At 34.0% G+C, this 6,010-nt stretch overlaps 1 protein-coding gene across 1 annotated transcript in view; it reads left to right on the top strand.

Annotated features, from left to right (window-relative positions):
- Positions 1-6,010, top strand: part of LOC134848151 (succinate dehydrogenase [ubiquinone] iron-sulfur subunit-like) — a 295,415-nt gene that overhangs the window by 181,976 nt on the left and 107,429 nt on the right. The gene's annotated exons all lie outside the window — the stretch shown is intronic.

Genomic DNA, 6,010 nt, shown 5'->3' with positions numbered 1-6,010 from the left:
TTCCAAATTATATGTATATCTTTTTAGGTAATCCAATATCCGATTTCGATATCCAATTTTCAGCAAGGTTTTTATCCAGCATGGAAGTGCTGCCAGTAGTTGGAATTGAAGATAAACATATCTGAATTCGAGCCAATAAAACAACGAAAATGCTTCTCAATCGACTTGCAGCACAGGAAAATATTATGAACATTTTTGATATATTTTTGAAAGGCTGGCCAAATAAAGTCAAATAAAAGGAGTCAACAAACCCTCTGGAAGACTGGACTATTTTTCCTTCTGGAGAGGACTTCCAGCTACGTAAACTATGAATAATGTACGCACACAAGCTCATACGCTGAAGTCAGAAACGTCAAATCTTCCAGCTGTCAAGTTCCTCTTCAGATCTTGAGACGAGAATTACTGTTTAAGAGTCATATCAAAGTAAAGAAAAGCTCGCGGGTTAATAAATAAGAGAATGGGAAAATGAACCGAAGCTCGAACTTGTTCAGATCAGATCAGGTAAATATACTGCGAGAATCCCGGACGAAGATTGAATAGATTTTGACCTCGTGTTCCAAAAATTGAGGAAATTAAAAGAGTTGCAGCTTTTCTTTCAAATTAAGAAGGAAATAAATGTTATACGGGTAGCCGATACGGAATACAACCTGCAAAAAAAACAATGAAATTCAAATGAAAGAATATTTTTCTAATGTTTTTTATTGAACAGCGTTAGTTTCTGTATTTAAAAAGTAATTCAGAGTGTTATGAAGGTAAGTAGTTGTAGCCAGTAGTGTATGAAAGTGTTTGAAATTAATCAAAAAATCTCCATTGGCTGGTCAGTCGACACAACTCCTGATTTTCAGCTGAAATTTTCCATCACGGCTCAAGTGCACTTGCTACTTCGAGTGATTGACATTGAACTTGAGAGGTCTACTCATATGTATCTATTCTGCTACTATTTTGATAGACTTGTTGCACCCTAGGGCAGTTAAATAGACTTCGATTTGAACAGGAAGAGGAAAATTGTCCGATCTGCAGGACAGTTCCGATCCGCAATAGAATCGCAAAAAATTGTAATTCTACTTCAACTTTACTCATCAAAAAACGATAGCGGTAACTGAAACCGGACAATTTTTGCTCGTAATTATCAGCATTTTCTTTTATGACCTAAATGCACTCAAATTTAGATATTTTATTGCGAAATACAATTCTCACGCGAAATTATTGTACTGATTTCTACAATTGAATATCAGATTACAAAAAAAACCGGCCAACTTGACCAAAAGTAGTCAATATTCAAGTCAACAACGATTTTGAAACATTAATTTTTGTTGGAAAATTAATCAACCTTCATAAGCGACTGCTGTTTGAAACAGATGCGTTGGCGCACAAGTGGGTGTTTATTTTTTAGTTATAGTCTAATAGGTTGCAATAATGAGGGCGCTGTGTTTAAGAGTTGCTATCTAATTTCTCAATTCCCTGAATTGTAAAAAAATTCTCAAAAAGACCAACAAAAATAGATTGATTAGATTTGAATTTGGTTGTTTGTTTGCTTATTTTTTGGTGTTCCAGAAATAACTAGCAGTAATGGCAAGTTATGATGCTCTCTTTTCTTCTCTGTGAATCTAACCTTTAATGCAAAAAGAGACACTTTCTGCTGCTATAGTTTGAAATTGTAAAATTAGATGAAGTAAATTTGATGGCAGACTTGTTAGCGTAAAATACATGTGAAAATAAACGAAATGAAAAACAATATAATGCTACATATACTAAAGAATATAACTACACAGCCAAAAAATATATTTCACAATAATTTTTTTTATTTTTATGGAGAAAAAGCCTAGCTCACCTGCCTAGCAAATCAATATCAATTTTGAACTTGATTTCATCTTCCGACAAGTAAAGAGGATCAAATTTCAGTTCCTTCATTTTCCATGGTAATTTCTGAGTTATAGATTACTAATAAGGCATTTGATATCTCTTTTAAAACAAACCGATTAGCTTTTTTCATCTAATAGGAACTTAAATCGACTGAGTAACACCAAACTGATGGAAGGAAAAACTGATTCAATGTTTGATTTTACCAGATGAAAATCGAGATATTTACAATACTTACACTTTTTCGCACTTTCATCAAACGGCTCTTTAAATTAAAAGCCGCGAGTTAAAAGATTTGATCTAAATGACTTTAAGTAGGGGCAGTGCTTGGATATTTGTCACCGATTATTGTCGGTATATACCGGTCAGTTTCATTGAAGTTAGCAAAGACACAAAAATAGCAGTTCTTTCAACATTTTCATCCTCCGGCGAAAAAGTAACTTTCAAGCAGATGAAGTCAGAGGACGTGCACCCACCCATGTTCTGCTGCTCCGTACAGGGCTTGGTAAAAGTCAATTGGTGACCAATTAATTGCAATTAATTGGATACAAATAATTGACTTCTTTGTTTTTCAATTTTTGACTATTGACAAAAATCCGCCAATTAATTGCAATTAATTGAAGGTTTGCTAACTTTGAAATTTATATGATTTTGTCTTTGAAATGTAAAGCTATTATTGGTTTAAAGTGTACAAAAAAATCAGCGGACAGTGTTTATCAAGATGTACGATATTTGAGGCCAACTTCCAACATGCCAGAAAGATTTTTCAAAGCGGGATTTGCTTATGGTGACTTACGACAGAGTATTTTGCCGATGAACCTTGAAATGCAGCTGTTTCTGAATGTTAACAATCAATTTTGGTCGAAAACTGACGTTGCTAAAGCTATGAATGAGACCCAATTAATTGCAATTAACTGATAATTGACAAAACTTGAGCAAACAATTCAATTAATTGACAGACAGCCTCCGTAGACATTTAATATAGACTTCAAAAAACGCAATCTATTCAATCATTACCAGAACAAACTGCCCTTTTGATACGCATACCGATTGGTGTCTCTAGGACCGTAAATTCCGGATACAAACGTCTAAATATGTTCCAAATCTTAAAAGAAACCCACTTACCAGATTATTGCAGAATTCATAAGCAAATAGTTGTAACAAAAAAATTGTCAACACATTATTGCCAACACGAAATCCCAAATGAGCGAATACAGCATGTTCTTCCAGACTCCGTATTTATGAATTAATTCGCAGTTTGATAGTTAATTTCGCAATTTACTGCGAATTCGGCAAGCATTTGTGTATTCCGCTGGCAAAGTTCTGATTTGCGGAAGCGCAATCAGCTGCTCACATGAATAAATATCTGTTTATGGATTCCACAAATTGTTCTGGATTCGGCGAATTCTGTTCCGGTTTCCGTAATTTCTCCTAATTTTTAAGCAGTTTGGGGGCAAGACATTGTCTTAGCCATTATCTTTTGACTAATTGCATTCACTAGATGCAATTGGATTATCAAAAAAGTTGTTTTGAACCTAGAATCCGGATACAAGTCTTAAAGCGTGTTTCAAATTGTAAAAAGAATTCATTTATCAACTTTTTGCGGAATTCACAAGCAAATACTTGTAACAAAAATTGTTCAACTCATTATAACTAACTCTGAATCCCAAATGAGTGAATTCAGCAAGTTCTTGCAGATTGCTCATTCGTAAATGCATTCTGCAATTTGAAAAGCGATTCCGAAAACTTAAACGATTTCCAAAACCGTTTGAAGTTTCTGCTGACAAACTACTGATCCGCGGCAGTCCAATCCAATGCGCAAATGAAAAAACTTGTTTTTGAATTCCACTAACGGTTGTAGATTCCGCAAATTTTGTTCCGCATTTCACAAGATTTTCTGTTTTTCGAGCAGTTTAAAGCAAGAAACTATTTTAGCTATTAGTCTAATAACTAATTGACTTAAATAGTTGCAATGGGATCATCAAAAACATTGTATTGATTTTTGTCTTATTTTTTCCGGAGTTCCTTAAATTAATAAAAAGTGTTTTTAATTAGTTTTCTCATTTTGTCGCAGACGTTTTCAGCTCATGAAACCAAGGGTTGATTTAGGGGAGGGGCCATTAACTTCTTAGGATGATAAAAACCTCGCCGACAAATTGATTTTCGTTTGAAATATGTACGGAGTCCATCATCGGTCGAAAAAAAATTTTTAACTTTGGCTGAATCGCTCTGCTTTTTTTAAAAAAATTAGTCGCGGTCACATACCTCATTGTTTCTTAATTGAATCTTTTTTGAATACAAAAGCATATTCTCAGTGCCGATTAAACGTTTTGTTTATTAGATTAATTGATTTTTTCCATTATTTTTATACAATTTTAGGATCAATTGAGCAATCTTCCCCCCATTGGGGGGGAGATAGCTCAATAGGTACTTGAGACATGTTTATAACCAATTCAAACTTGTTTGAATGACATAAAACTATAAATCAGGTTCTTCAATGATAGTGGAACGCCAAATTTACAATATCATAGCTCAAAAATTACACACAAAGTAAAAAAAAGCAAAAAAAAAACTAAGGCGATTTGGGTCGCATAAAGCGCCTTTTTTCTGTCCTAAATGGAGAAAAAACAATTTTAATGTGCTGCGGAGAACAGTTTTTAATATTCAGATAAAAGCCTAGAGCACTAACCATGGTAAGTCGCTTTGCTCGATGAGGCCATGGTCGCACAAACAAAAAATTGCAGAAAAAATTTTTTGAAAAATTTTCGATTATTTTCTTTTTCATTTTTTTTTCTCGAAACTCATAAAATAAACTTGACTCGATCGATTGATAGCGTGCTACGAACACATTAATCATGTACTTGCGTTTGCTGACGTCTCTTTGTAGCGTTTTGCCGTTTTTGCTGAGGGGGGGAAGATAGCTCAATTGGCCATTACAAGGGGGAGATTGCTCAATTGATCCCAATTTTATTCACTGACTAAAAGATTACGTATGACATAATCCTGTCTTAGATTTGTTGCTTAATTTTATAGTAGTTCCTGTTCATTCGTCGTTGATGATTTTTTTTGAGTCAGTTAATACTCATCATGATTTCTGTTTAAATTAAACATTTGGAAAACATATCACACGAATTGGTTTTTGTGACAAAAACATTGCATGCCTGATTAAATCTAGTAATTGCATTGAATTAGTTATATGTACAATTATGCGTTTCACTTTCATTTTGCTTGTGCAGTTTTAGTGCTTTTTACTTGTCCTATCAATATGATATTTCAATCAAACATTTTTGCCCGTTATTTTTTCTCGGATTTTTGTCTAAGAGAATGTGTATTCTTTTTTCTCATCTCAAATTTTTTTGGTTGAATCAAATTTTTGCTCATGCTGTTGATGCTACTTTTGCGCGACTCAAAAAAAGTGACTGCGTGACATAAGAAAAGAGTGAGGTCGCGGCCTAGGAAATGAGTAGCGTCGCGACTCACGAAAAGAATGACTTAAAAAAGAACTTAAGTAGCGCGACTTAGGAAATGACTGCCAGCGAAACTTATGATACAGACTGACGGCATGCACGACTTTAACTTGCGGCGCGACTCTGAAATTTGGTCTAAAAAGAAATGCGGCGCAACATTTAAAGTTTTGTTTCAAGTTTTGTTTTAAAGTTTGTTTTACCTCGATCCTGGCTATGATTTTGCTCTCAAAATGCCAATTATCTTATCGTGGATCTTTATTTAAATATGCCCAATGCGAATCAATGCACTTAACTCTCTCGCAAAATCAAAGATAGCTACTCAATTTTATGCTCATCCCAGAGATTATCAAAATTAGAAGAAAAATTAAATTAACTGATTTTTCGACTGAATTAACTTCTAATTAACTAATTTCTGCATGCTATGTGGCACTCATACTACCCCTTGATGGCGTTCCTTATGATGAAGTTGCCAAAAGATGGATATTTGTTTTCAGTTAATTTCAGCCAATCAGACTTTAGTCTTCAAAATCTCAAATAAATTGCGAAAAATCCCAAAAAAAAAACGAATAAAGCCAGGCCAATAAAAAGAAAATTGACCGAGTAGAAAATAAGCAAAAACATATGATGTATTCGATGAAATCTAAGTTAGGTATCAGGGAATAAAGTTTCAAACTGATTTTTTA

Source organism: Symsagittifera roscoffensis, chromosome 6 (genome assembly GCF_963678635.1).
Source record: "Symsagittifera roscoffensis chromosome 6, txSymRosc1.1, whole genome shotgun sequence".
NCBI classification, from domain to species: domain Eukaryota; kingdom Metazoa; phylum Xenacoelomorpha; order Acoela; family Convolutidae; genus Symsagittifera; species Symsagittifera roscoffensis.
Note: the sequence above shows the minus strand (reverse complement) of the source record. Positions and strands in the feature narration are given on the sequence as shown.